The 14739-nt window shown below is 39.7% G+C and overlaps 1 long non-coding RNA gene across 2 annotated transcripts in view; it reads right to left on the bottom strand.

Moving 5' to 3' along the window:
- The window catches only part of LOC132420593 (uncharacterized), an 88464-nt gene extending 74351 nt beyond the window's left edge, over positions 1–14113 (bottom strand). For both annotated transcript variants that reach the window (XR_009518391.1, XR_009518390.1), the window contains exons 1-2: positions 14041–14113; positions 3511–3595 (exon numbers count right to left, since the gene is read on the bottom strand). This is a non-coding gene — a long non-coding RNA (uncharacterized lncRNA). The remainder of the gene's footprint in view (positions 1–3510; positions 3596–14040) is intronic.
- Positions 14114–14739: the final 626 nt, after the last annotated feature.

The following is a 14739-nucleotide window of genomic DNA, read 5'->3' as shown; positions in this document are numbered from 1 at the left end:
AGGCAGAGTAGATTTAGCATAATTCTTAAGGGCCCTGGGATTTTCAGAATGGTAAATGAGTATTGGCTTTAACTTAAAGTCACCAGCTGCATTAGCCCCTAACAAGAGAATCAGCTTGTCCTTTGAATCTTTGAAGCCAGATATTGATTTCTCCTCTCTAGCTATGAAAGTCATAGAGGGCATCTTCTTCCAATATAAAGCTGTTTCATCTACACTGAACTCTGTTGCTTAGTGTAGCCACCTTCATTAATTATCTTAGCTAGGTCTTCTGGATAACTTGCTGCAGCTTCCACATCAGCCCTTGCTGCTTCACCTTGCACTTTTATGTTATGGAGACAGCTTTCCTTAAACCTCATGAACCAACCTTGACTGGCTTCAAAGTTTTCTTCTGTAGCTTCCTCTCTTAGCCTTCACAGAATTGAACAGCGTTAGGGCCTTGCTCTGGATTAGGCTTTGGCTGAAGGGAATGTTGTGGCTGGTTTGATCTTCTATCTGGACCAATAAAACTTTCTCCCTATCATCAGTTAGGCTGTTTTGCTTTCTTATCATTTGTGTATTCACTACAGTAACACTTTTAATTTCCTTCAAGAACTTTTCCTTTGCATTCATAACTTAGCTCACTGTTTGGTGCAAGAGGCCTAGCTTTCAAGTCTATCTGGGCTTTTGACTGCCTTCCTCACTAAGCTCAATCATTTCCAGCCTATGATTTAAAGTGAGAGATGTGCAACTCTTCCTTTCACTTGAACACTCAGAGGCCATTGTAGGGTTATCGATTGGCCTAATTTCAATATTGTTGTGTCTCAGGGAATGGGAGGCCCAAGGAGACAGAGAGAGAGATGGGGTAGAGCAGTCAGAACACACACATTTATCAACTAAGTTTGCCATCTTATGTAAGTGCAGCTTGTGGTGCCCCAAAACAATTATAATAGTAACATCAAAGATCACTGATCACAGATCACCATAACAGGTATAATAAAAATGGAAAAGTTTGAAATACTGTGAGAATCACCAAAATGTGACACAGAGACACAATATGAGCAAATGCTCTTGGAAAAATGGCACCAACAGGACTGCTCAACACAGTGTTATCACAAACCTTTAATTTGTAAAAAACACAGTATCTGTGAAGTACAATAAGGCAAAGCACAATAAAATAAGGTATGCCTATGTAAGTATGCCCTGTGCAACATTTAAAAATTATGCATTGTTTGTCTGAAGTTCAAATTTAACTGAGAATTCTATATTTTATCTGGCAGCCCTACCCTGGTACAATATAGGAGGGGACTACACAAGGGTGTGAAAGCCAAGAGGCAGACAGTGATCACTGGGGTCTGTCTTATAGGTTGGCTACCAGAGCTAAGTCTTCCCATACAACACTTTTTTTTTTTTTTTTTTTGGTTGATCAATTTCACAGTCACTCTTTCAGTGAAACTGAAAATCAAGTCACGGTCCAAAAAAAGAAATCAGTTATAGTTTTTGTTGAGATTTCATTAAATCTACAGATTAATGCAAGGGAAATGGATATATTTATAGTATGGAGTTTTCTCAGCAAGCCTTTTTATATCCTCTATTAAGTTTTATATTTTTCTTCATCTAGGTCATGCATACTTCCTGTTAGGAGTTTCCTGTTATTATAGTTTTGGTTTGTGATTATAATTTTACCTATGATAGTTTTGAGATGGTTTTGGTTGGAATATAAGACTATTATTGATTTTTGTACATTTATTTTGTTATGGCTGCCTTATTGAATGTTCCTATTACTTCTAGTAACTTTTAAGTTGATTCCCTTAGGTTTTCCAGGTACGTTATACTGTCATCTGCAACTAATGATAATTTTGCCACCTCCTTTTCAATATTTAAACCTCTCATTTTGTTTTTTTGACTGATTATACTGTCTATGGAGCAGTTATCATTTTTATGAGAAAAACCTGAGCCTCGGAATAGTCTTCTGAATTGGGAGAAAATAATACATAGGAAAACTACTTTACACATTTTATTATTTAGGTTGAGGTGTAACTGTAAGTATGATGTTTCCAGACTACCCTCCCCAAATCTGCTACACAAAAAGCTTCCCAGAATTTCACTTTGTTTAAATATCCCACATCTGCGCTGCTTTCAAAGAACTTATAACAAAGTCTGCCTTCCAGAAACAGCGGAACTTTTTCCTTACCATTTCAGGCAGACATTCAAGGGGAGTTTTCACAGGACTTTAGACATGTCACTTCCCCCAAAAGTGTATTACATAAAAAGCTTTGGATCAGGAAAACAAGAATCACACATATACAGATAAATAAGGACTCCTGAAAATCCAGAATACAGTCCACAGCACAAAAACAACATAACCTAATGGGAGAGGGAGAAGAAAAGCCCAGAGAGAGAGACAGCTCACAGGGGAATGTTCTGCCAGGCATTGGCTCCCTCTCTTAAACAACAGCTGTTAATAAATCTCTTGAGCAGTGGGAGTGTCAGATTTTTTAGCTGGGAAACAGGGGTAGCTATCTGGCTGGAAGGGAAGACTGGAGGACTTGTATTAACTGAGGGTTGCTTCTGGGTAGTTAGCACACCGTTTTTACTTCGAATGCATATTACACAACAATAAAAATAACGTGTTTTCTAAAGATGCTCTTATTTATAATTTACAAACTTTTTTCTTCTTACATATGAATTCTGATTCTGGAGGGCAGCTGTGGGTTTTATGCAAATTGGTGGGGGGAAGCTAAAGCTCTCCTAAGCCACTCCTTCACACCCACAGGTCTACAAAGCACTGTTCTAAATTGTATGAAAGCATAAAGTTTAAAAAGATACGATTCTACCCATATGGGAATAGAATATAGAAAAGAGTGGATAGATGTATAACTGATCCACTTCGCCATACAGCAGAAAATAACACAACATTGTAAATCAACTACACTCCAAAAAAATTAATTAAAAATAAAAATATAAAAATAAAATATACAATTCTTACCCTCAGAAAAGCACAATCCAAAGGTGTAAAGAGAATGCAAGGAGGGAATCAAAGAAGGTGACTGAGGTAACTAACTGTTGACTATGGGCACAGTACAGAACTACTCAACCTCCAGGTTACAAATGGATAACACAGATGTTCAGGGCTAAGTTGATTTTAAAATTCTGTCTTAACACTGTGTTGATGATGGCAAAATACTCCCATGGAGGGGGGTTATAGGAACAAGGAAGGAGGTGTGTCTTTTCCTAACACACCAGGTGATGTGGTCCTAAGCCATGATGAGTCTGGAGAGGCACCTCCTCCCATGTAACAGCTTTTTGGGAAACAGGTAATATGAGCTATTTCAAGTTCTATGGAGAGTTTAACTTGGGTCTGGAGGCTTGGAAAAAAATCCAGATGGAGTGGCTTCAATTCAATACATATTTACTGAGTACATTTGTATCAGGTACTATACTGGGTACAAAATAAGGCAAAGGTCTCTATCCTCAGAGTCAACGGAAGACGTTTTCATCTCTGACATCTCAGAATCACACTCAGGATCTTACCTGTAAATACTAACGCAAGGATCCACCAACACAACTGGTCTTGCATTTTCTAGAAGTTTCTTGCCTTTGAGATTGTGTGCCATTCCTGAACAGAGTACAAAAAAATAAAATGTGAAAGGTGCTCTGGCATGCCCTTTAACTCTCAAATGCAGACCTCAGGAAAAAAACACTGCAAATTTCAGCTGATTTTGCTCTTGCTCCGTGGGAGGCTGAGTTAAAGCAATTTTTAACTTAATGAACGCTAACTGTGAGCCAATTTAACACAAATATGCCAGACCAAGCCATCCTGTTTGGGCAGTAATCAAAGCAAACCTCATCTTAGCCTGGATCAGTGACATCTACCAGAACCTCATGCCTGGGGAGAAAGACTAACTTAATTAATATTCCTCACTGAATTCTTGATTCTAACCACCATCCCCTCCTCCAAAACCTCTTTCTCTCCATGCTTTCTGCACCTGAGAAAATGGCAACCCACCCACCCAGCCACTTGTTCTACCTGGACACGTTAACGCATCTGCTCTAGACAATGACCGAGTCCAGACAATGACCGAGTCCAGACCATGACCAAGTCCTGTCAACTCCACCCTCCAATACATCTTGAATTTGCTTACTTCTCTCTCGCCTACCAGTTTTGTAACCCAAGTCATGCATATCTCCCACCCAGACAACTGCATTAGCTTCCAAGCTGGTGTGCTTGCTTCTACCCTGTCCTCTATCAAATTCCTCAGATACATATGTGATTTAACTTGCATATTGGATATTTCTCCCCTCAGAATGTAAGCTCCGTGAAGACAAAGACTCCTTCTGACTTTTTTTTTACTGGGGTATTCCTGGTGCCTAGCACAGTACCTGGCATACAGTAGGCATCAATAAGACTTGAGAGAATAAATGAATGATAGAAGTCCTCCTGTCCACACAGACAAGTAAGGTTCAGAGTCCATTCTCTTAAGTCTTTTTTCCCTCAGAGCTACATGAGCCATTCCTCAAAGAGAACTGTCTTTTTACTTCCTTCCTTCTTTGTACGGTGACCTTTTAGCAGAGTCTTTCAGGAAAAAAATCAGAGTGAGCTCTGAAAGAATCCAGACAGAGCCTGCCTCTTTCTAATGCTTTGGAAAGAGATGACATTTTATGAAGAAAACAAAACAAAACAAAACAATCTTAGACCTTTTGAGGCATTACTGCCATCTGGGGGCAATAATATTAATCTACAGGCAACCAAGAACTTTTCCCTCTGCCTACTAATTGTCTCAATTTTTCTGAAATTTAACAATGATTTTAACCTTGGTATGAGTCTCCTTTTATCCATCATGGCTTCTATTCTGGAAACATATGTCCTTCAGTTCTAGGGCATTTTCTTGAATTATTTCATTGATATTTTTCTCCCCATTTTCTCTTTTGGGAATTCTTATAATTTGGATGTTAGGTCTCCTGAATTGGCTTTTAACTTTCTTATCCTTTTTCTCCCATGTTCCTCCTCTCTTTTTTTGTACTACTTTTTTAGAGGCGATATTTCTGGCTCCACCAAAATATCTCCAACACCACCTTTGGCAAAACAAAGCTGAGGGACTTCCATGGTGGTGCAGTGCTTAAGAATCCACCTGCAAATGCAGGAGACACAGGTTTGAGCCCTGGTCTGGGAAGATCCCACATGTCATGGAGCAACTAAGCCCGTGCGCCACAACTTCTGAGTCCACGTGCCACAACTACTGAAGCCTGTGCGACTAGAGCCCGTGCTCCTCAACGAAAAGCCACCGCAATGAGAAGCCTGCGCACCGCAACGAAGAGTAGCCCCCGCTCGGCGCAACTAGAGAGAGCCTGCGCACAGCAACAAAGACCCAGTGCAGCCAAAAATAAAAAAAATTTAAAAAAAAATTTAAAAAAAAAAAGCTGAGTTTATTCTTACTGAAGGAAGAGACAGCACTAACTTGACGGAGTCTTAGCCTCTTGGAGGGGGGAGGGCAAAGCTTAGTTATTTCTGAGGTTTTGCAACCTGGTTTAGGGCAGGTCTTTCAATGCTAGGGCTTATTAGGATTGGACAAGAATAACAGTTTAGTGTTGGTGGTCCCAGCAAGGAAGGATTTTGAGACGCAGATTCAAAGAGCCTAGGGGAGTCAACTGTTCCTTGATGCTATCTATTGGTAAGCTCAGCATTTAAATGGGTTTGGGGGAAGGACAGTCCCAGAATAAACAAAATTATTTACATCTGTCATTGCCTTGTGAAACAGTTCCCTGTAATAATAAAGTTACACTTGAGATGGGTGGAATAGTAAGTCTTGTAAATGCAAACAATAAGCTGTGTGGGTACAGATGGTTTCAGTTCTCAGGGGTCTCCTCACCTGATTTTCCTTCCTTTCTGTTGAATTTTTCACTTCTACTATAGTATCTTCAATTTATGAGTTTTTTTTCTTCTGAAAGCTCCTTTTTAAAGCCTTCTTTCTTTGGGGGGACAAGGATATCAACAAGGACAGAAAATAGAATTTTTTAAAACAAGTTTCCCCGCCAGCTTCATTGCTTCAATGTCCTCTGAGTTCCTTTTGGTGTCTGTCTTTCATGCTGGGCCTTTCTTGGATTGTCTGAGGGTGAGCCTTGGCTGTCCATGAAGAGCAATGAGACCAACAGCAGGGGTGAGGCAGGGTAGGAGGCCGGGCTGGTCAGTGCAGGATGATCGTATTAGGACTGCAGGGTTTTGTCCCTCTTGGGATGGAAAGTTTTCCCACTGAGGAATTATCCAATTGCCTGTGGGGTCAAGGAGGGCATGGAGCAAGCCTGGTTGCCACCGTTCTCAGAGCTGAGTTACAGAAGGGGGCTGAGATGTCACCATCCAATAGTGAGGTTCCCTTAATTCTAATTTTCATTACAGTATCTCTGTCCTCAGCTATGCCTCTTATTTTTTTGTCTCACTCACACTCCCCCTCCTTTCAGAGACACCTAGTACCTCCACCACCTAATCTTTCCTGGGGGTTCTAAAAATTGGCTTGCTATGGCTTCGCCACTAACAGCTTAGTGAACTACTACTCTGCTAAGTCAGTTTCCATTCTTCCAAAATGTGGTTGCTGTCATCTGCTCACCCAGGTTCTTCGTCTTGTGGGTTTATGCATTTTGAACTTACTCCTTTTAGAAGACTTTGGATAGGCAGCAGAGATAAATGAATGTGTTCATTCAACCACATTTAACTAGGAGTCTGCATTACATTCCTAAAGTTCCCTCCAACACTAAATACTGTGATTTTAAGTGCATTTTTGTTAAAGCAAGAGTGAACATAGTTGGGAATGATACTGGAGCAAGTACAGCTTAGGAATCTCATGTCCAAATGCATTAGGAGAAGAGAGGTAACTAGCTTTTTCCCCCACCCCCAATAATCAGTCTGGGAAGGCTTTATGGGAAAAGCAAAATTTGAGGAACTATTTATATGATAAGAAATACTCATTTTGACACAGAGTAGATGAAAAAATATTTTAATAACTAAACCTGAGGACTTATTTATACATTTTAAAAAGCAGCAGGAGTGGAATAAAAGAGAAGCTGAGGGAGCCTACAGCAAACTTATTCTTGATCCAGAATGCAACAGGGACCTACCATCAGGCTTTAGGTAGTGAAATGGTATCAGAAAGGCGTGAAAAGAAAGATAACGTAGGAAACTTTGGTATCAATTATAAGGATAAATTGAGGGAGGAAGAGACAATACTAAAAAAAAAAGAAGAAGAAGTTTTTTAAAGAAATGGAAAAGCCAATCTTCTAAAATTCATAGCGAAACGCAAAGGACCTTGATCAGCCAAAACAATACTGAGAAAGAAGAACAAAGTTGGAGGACTCCCTCTCCAATTTCCAGACTTACTATATGGCTATGGTAACCTAGAACAGTGTGTACTGGCATAAGGATAGACATATAGACCAATGGAATATAACTGAGAGTCCAGAAATAAACCCATACATCTATGGCCAACTGATTTTCAACAAGCATGCCAAGACTATTCGACAAGGAAAGAATAGTCTCTTCCATAAATGGTGCTGGGACAACTGGATACCCACACTCCTACTTCACATGATATATCAAAATTAACTCAAAATGTATCAACAGCCTAAATATAAGAGCTAAAACTATAAAACTCTTACAAGGATACATATGGGTAAATCTTCAGGACCTTGGATTCAGAATGGATTCTTAGATATGACACAAAAAGCACAAGCAACAAAAGAAAAAATGGATAAATTAGACTTTATCAAGATTGAAAACTTTTGTTCATCAAAGGACATTATCAGGAAAATAAGAAAGACAACCCACAGAATAAAAGAAAATATATGCAAATCACATGACTAATATAGAGTCTTGGGACTTCCCTGGTGGCACAGTGGTTAAGACTCCACACTCCCAACACAGGGGGCCTGGGTTCGAGCCCTGGTCAGGGAACTAGATCCCACATGCATGCCTCAAATAAGAGTTCTCATGCCACAACTAAGGAACCCACATGCTGCAACTAAGAAGCCCCTGAGCCTCGACTAAGGAGCCCACCTGCTGCAACTAAGACCCGGCACAACCAAATAAATATTTTTAAAAAAAGAGTCTAGTATTCAGAATGTATAAAGAACTCTTACAACTCAACAACAAAAAGATAAACAACCCGAAGTAAAAATGGGCAAATAACTTGAATAGACATGTCTTCAAACAAATTATACTGGGACTTCCCTGGTGACGCAGTGGTTAAGAATCCGCCTGCTAATGCAGGGGACACAGGTTCGAGCCCCGGTCCGGGAAGCTCCCACATGCTGCGGAGCAACTAAGCCCGTGTGCCACAACTATTGAGCCTGCGCTCTAGAGTCTGCGAGCCACAACTACCGAGTCCGCGTGCCACAGCTACTGAAGCCCGCACGCCTAGAGCCCATGCTCCTCAACAAAGACAAGCCACCCCAATGAGAAGCCCACACACCGCAACGAAGAGTAGCCCCTACTGGCCGCAACTAGAGAAAGCCCGCACGCAGCAATGAAGATCCAACGCAGCCCAAAATAAATAAATTAATTAATTAAAAAAATTAACCAATGGCCAACAGGCACATGAAAAGGTGCTCAATATCATTAATCATTAAGGAAATGCAAATCAAAACCACGAGATAACACTTTAAGTCTATTAGGATGACTATTTTTGAAAAGTGGAAAATAAGTGTTGGAAAGGATTGGAGAAATTGGAACCCTTATGCGTTGCTGATGGAAATATAAATTGGTGCACCTGCCGCAAAAAACAATTTGGTGGTTCCTCAAAAAGTTAAACATAGGATTACCATACGACCCAGCTATTCTACCCCTAAGTATACCGTATACAGAAGAATTGAAAAGAGGGACTCAAGCAAGTACACGTACATGAATGTTCACAGCAGTATTATTCACAAAGCTGAACGGTGGAAACAGTCCAAATGTCCATCAACAGATGAATGGATAAACAAGTTATGGTACACACATATGCACAATGGAATTTTACTCAGCCATAAAGAGAAATGAAGCACTGATACATGATACAACGTGGAGGAACCTCGAAAACACTATGCTTAGTTTCAGCCAGACAAAAAAGATCACATGATTTTACTTCTGTGAAATACCCAGAATAAGTAAACCCATACAGATAGAAAACAGTCTGGAGCTGTCAGGAACTTGGAGGAAGAAAGAGTGAAGAATGACTGCTTAACGCGTATGGGGTTATCTTTTTGGGGTGGGTTAATGAAAATGTTTTGGAACTTGATAGAAGTGGTGACTGAATGATATTGTGAATGTTCTAAATGTCACTGATCTGTATACTTTAAACTGGTTAATTTTATTATGTGAATTTCACCTCAATAAAAAAAAGGGGGAGATGCTGAAAGACCCACCAAAAAGGCCTTAGGAGTAAGACAGAAAAAAGCATAGTGACACAAATACAAAGAAAATCAAAATAAGGAATTGTAAAACTGAGAATTTCACCCTGGAAACAATGATGGATATGAACATTCTTAGCTCAAAAAAAGGGAGCAGAGTGTACATAATCACCAAAAAAGCAAATGCAAGGATTTTCTCATCGGGAGAGCTCTGGGAATGCTGGTGGAATAGGTGAGACGAGTGATTATCATAAGACTCAGTAAGATACTGAAGGGCAAGAAACCTAGAGGGAATAGAGAGAGAGAGGAACCCTGCATTTCTGAGAACAAGGGAATTTGACAGAGATACTCAGAATGGTTTAAAAGTGGATACAGGGAAGACTAGAAAAGAAAAACTATTACCCTGAGGATCAGGACCTACAGTCAGGATATCGTAATAAAAGATAGGAAGACACTGAATACCTAACAGAGACTATTCAAGCTTTAAAACCTACATCCATCTAAGTAATTTGTGAGGAAACCTTGATTATATTACAACTACACATTGTGTATATACTGTACAGTAATATACACATACTACAGTACATGTGCATTGGAGCTCTATGAGTTGAACTACAGTGGACAAACTGGAAGATGTGAGGATTCACAAAGCAGTAATCTAACATTTTAATTCTCAGAAAATAGTGTTGAAAGGCTAACCTAATGAGTGTATAAAGGTATGCATACAAAGGTTTATTGCAGCGCTGATTCTTTAGCAAAAGAAAAAAATTGAATCAAAGTGAATATCTACCAGAATGGAAAAGGATAATTTATGGTACCTCCATACAATGAGATATTATGAAGACATTTAAAAGGGTGAGGTAGATTTTTACATACTGGCTTAGAAAGAGGTCCAAAACATAACTAAGTGGGAAAAAAAGCATAATGTAGAACAAAATATGCACAAGAGTTTCCATTTTTTGTAAAACCAAAGCAAACGAAAAGTCCCAAGGAACAAGTTCTATAAATGCATATGTTTGTGTTAGCCTCGAATAAAGTCTAGAAGACCACACACACAACTGTCAACAGCGGTTACCTCAGGTGGTAATGACTGACAGACTGTGCTTAAGTCAATATGCCCGCAGAATAGTGCCTGACACATAGTTAATGCTCATTACACGTTAACCACTATCATTTTCACTTTATATACTCTGACACTGAATTATTATAAAAATTACCTCTGTAATTTAAAAAAACAATGCTTGCAGAATGAGAAAAACATATGAAAAGATGCTTAATCTCATTAAGAATCAAGAAAATACAAATTAAAACAACATCATTTCTATCCATTAGATTGGCAAAAAATAAAACATTTATGATATCCATTTTGTTAAACGTTTGACTGAAGCAGCATTATCATGCACAACTGGTGAAAAATCAATTTGTATTATATTTATAAAGGTTTAAACATGTATATCCTTTGATCCAGCAATTCCACTTCTAGAAATTAATCCTAAAGATATAGTTGCCATATACACAAAGTGATGTGTATAAGAATGCTCACCCAGCAGTGAAAAACTGAAAATAACCCAAATATCTATCAAGGAATGAAATTAAGACACATGGAACATTATGTAATCATTAAAAAGAGTAAGATAGAGCTGTATATATCAAATGAGAATTCTCTAAGATGTTAAGTGAAAAACAGTAAGTTGTGAATCTGTGCCAGGTAGTTTATTGCTCCTTAGCTCCAAATCTACCTTTTGCCTGTTTTGTGATCCTGGACGTTGTAAGCATTTTTCCTTTGCCCTCTGATATGATTTTAACCTCTACCAGTAGAGGGCGCCGGAGGAACTCTGATGAGGGTAGGCTTCTCCGTGCCTGGTGCTTGCCTACCATCAAGTTTCAACAGCACCCCTGTGGGTGTCTTCCCATTGAGTTCCCTCAGCATCCCTGTGAGCAGCTTCCCAGAATCGTAGTGGCTTCCTGGCGAGTTTCATCAGCCCTCCAACTCGGCATTCCAGCACATCCAGTTTCCTGCATGCCAGCCCTTCAGTGGGCAGCAACTCAGCAAACTTTGTCATCCAGTGACATAAACCATCACATACTCTCCCATATAGTCCAATTATCAGTCTTGGAGGAAAAGAGGGCCTCTTCCAAATTCTTTCCTTCCTTGAATGCTTTGCCTCAACCCTGGAGGTAGTGGCTGCTCCCCATATCGGCTATCGAATTCTTTTAGAGTTCTCTTCACCCCTTAGTAGTTAATTCCCTATTACTAGTTAATAATTCTCTATGTCAAACTTACTCTATTTGATGTGTGGTTTCTGTCTCCTGACTGAGACCCTAGATGGATACAGTGTCTCATTTATGTTTTTAAAAACCTGTGTGTGTATGTGTATGCACATACCCACCCCCCTACAGCTATGTAAATGTACAGACGATATGGAATACACCAAATTATTAACAGTGATTATTTCAGGAAAATAAGTGGGATACAAGGATAGGGTAAAAAAAAAAAAAGGATTTTCTCATTTACTCTATATATATCTCTCGTTTTAATTTTTTACAATAAACATTAATTCAGGTATTATATAATTAAAACACATCTATAATATTTAAATATATAATATTAATATATTTTAATATATAATATTAATATATTTTAAAATATGGTATGTATGGTAATTACGTATAAAATGCCAATTTCTGGGACTTAAATTATATAATTTAAAACAAATATATATTTTTAATATATAGAGAGAAGGTATATATTTTTTATCTATATGGCATATATATGGACATATATATATATATATATATATATATATATATATATATCATGCCAATTTCTGGGAATTAAAATGGTAGATGGCTGTTTCATGACTGATGTTTGCTCCTGAAAAAATAAGCTATCTAATTATAAATAGAAAAGAGAATAAACTATAAAAAGGCAATGAATAGTATGAAAAGGACAAATTCTAGGTGATGAGGATTTGAGATTATTGCATGATATCAAGAGATGCCAGAAATCATGGCACTGCTCATCATGTCAAGAGTTGCACATGCAGGAAAAATGGTAACAGGAAGATGGACAACTCCAGCTTCATGATATTCAATTTAAATAGAAGTTAGTAGCTACAGTATAAGAGGACACTTATACATTTAAAGCCTGCCTAAGCCACTCCTAAAACCTGGGGGCCTTGAGTAGAAGGGAACCTAATAGATTAAACCCTTAAGTGCCAGCAATTGTCATTCCAATAATTTCCATCTTTATTTCTCAACTTTCACCCTTGCCTAATTGCCTATTTCACAGTTGCCATAGCAAAATCTACTGCTACAGTCAGAACTGTAAAGTCAGCATTCCCTAACTCCTAATTTAGCAAGGAAGCCTAAGATATAAAATTTTCTTGAAACTAAAGTGTTTTAGTTTAAAACACAAATGGAGGAACTGAACTTGCGGTAGCGAAGTAGATACATGTGCCATTTATATACAGTATAGATAACCGAACTTGTGATAAGTATAAAGAGCCTTAGACTTAAGACATGGAAACTTTGGTGTGGTTAAAAAAAAAGAATCATGGCCCTGCCACTATCTAGTAATTCTTTTTTTTGTACTTAATCAGTTAGGCGGGCAGGTTTTAGAGTCAGATCTCTTGGGATCAAATCCCAGCTATACCACATATTAGAAAGTTAATTGCTCAGCCTGTTTCCTTATTTGTAAAAAGGGAACAATAGTACCTACAGCCCAGGTTTTTGAAGAATACATATAAGACATGCACAGCACCTGGTGCTTACTAAGGTCGCAATACATGTCACATTCACCTTTCCGAGTCTCTGTTATTTTTGTTTTTTTTTTTGGTTTTTGTTTTTGTTTCGTTTGTTTCGTTTTCACCTAAAAAATGAGAGGTCCCCACTAGATTATCTCAAAAGTCCTAAACCTGCCTTACCAGTCTGTAAGTCTACACGATCAGGATGGGTTTCTTAGGCAGTGGCGGGCTGGGAGGATGTAGAGAAAATAGTCTAACATAAAAGTCAACGAAAGAAAAGTTTTCAGAAAGGTGGCAGATAAATCAGTAGAAACTGTCTTAGGGGAGTATACTTTAGAGAATGTGTCAGAGGAGTCAAAGTGTCAGGTATCCTGTAGAGGAAAAGGTAAGAAAAGATGCTCCTTTCTCAGAACTAGAGGATGTTAGGGGTAATCCTGCAGTGACTTAGAGGTCGAATCTGTTGATCTGTTAGTCCAATGCTTGGAGTAGAAAGGCCGTCCCAGTTAAAGGAGCCTAGGAAAAGTCCCATTACCAGCCTCGTCTTAAAGGGCCAGACAGCACTTCTGCACTCACCGGGTAATTTGCATGCCGAGTGAGGCAGAAAGTGTGGCTAGGTTGGTGATCATATGACAGCTCTCTTCCAGGCTTTGCTTTACTGCTTCACTCGGAATGAACTCCTAGGGCATCCTGTAAGGTGGGTTATCCTACTCTTCCCATTCCCCTTTCAACGCCCCGTCTGCACTCTCCCTTCCCCTTCCAGTTGGTCTCACCTCGCCGCCCGGTCCCCATCCCTCCCTCACTCCCTCCCTCTCCCCATTTATCCGGACCCTCGCAAACTCCCACCCTCTCTTTCTTTCCCATCGTTTCCTATTTCCCATTTTCTACGGTCGTAGCCCCCCCTCTTTCCTTTACCACCCCGTACACGCTGCTTTCCCGCGCTCACCTTGCTCCAGCCGACCGCGGCTCGCCGACCCACGCAGGACTTAAGGCGGAATTGCGAGCGCCCCAGAGGCCCCGCCCAACGCGCGTGGACGTCCCGATTCTCCCGCCCCCTGAAGGCGCAGCCCGAGAGCGATTGGTCCCCAGGGTGCGCCTCCCAGGACTGGCAGCTCTTTCCACCCAACCGACGTGTCCAGCCTGCCAAGGTCCGGACAAGCCTCGTTGTTCCTCTTCCAACCTTTCAGTCTGTTCTGCGGGCGACGGTTTTAGTACGGTCTTGTTTCCTTGCGAGGAGAGCTGCACCCAGATTTCCTTTACATAGGAGACGAATCAGAATTAGAAAGCCTGCCCTTTCTCTCCAAATTGTCTCCATGTTCATGTGTGTTGGCCCAATTTTTAAAGAAGTCCAACAAACTGATTCATAGCCATGGACTGAGCTCCATGATGATAATAGTAGCTAACACTCCAAACTTACTGTGCCACAGACACTATTATAGACGCTTTATAAGAATTAGCTAATTTCTCTGTAAGGTAGATGCATATTATCTCCATTTTACAAATGAGGAAACTAAGTTACAGGGAGGTTAAGTATCTTGCCCATGATCAGCTTAATAAGTGAACTAAAACTAGAACACAGGTGGTCGGATTTCCGGCTTTATTTCTCAACGTTCACCCTTGCCTATTCCACAGTAGCCATAGCAAA

Source organism: Delphinus delphis, chromosome 2 (assembly GCF_949987515.2).
Source record: "Delphinus delphis chromosome 2, mDelDel1.2, whole genome shotgun sequence".
Classification (NCBI taxonomy): domain Eukaryota; kingdom Metazoa; phylum Chordata; class Mammalia; order Artiodactyla; family Delphinidae; genus Delphinus; species Delphinus delphis.
This window is presented reverse-complemented; position numbering and strand designations above follow the sequence as displayed.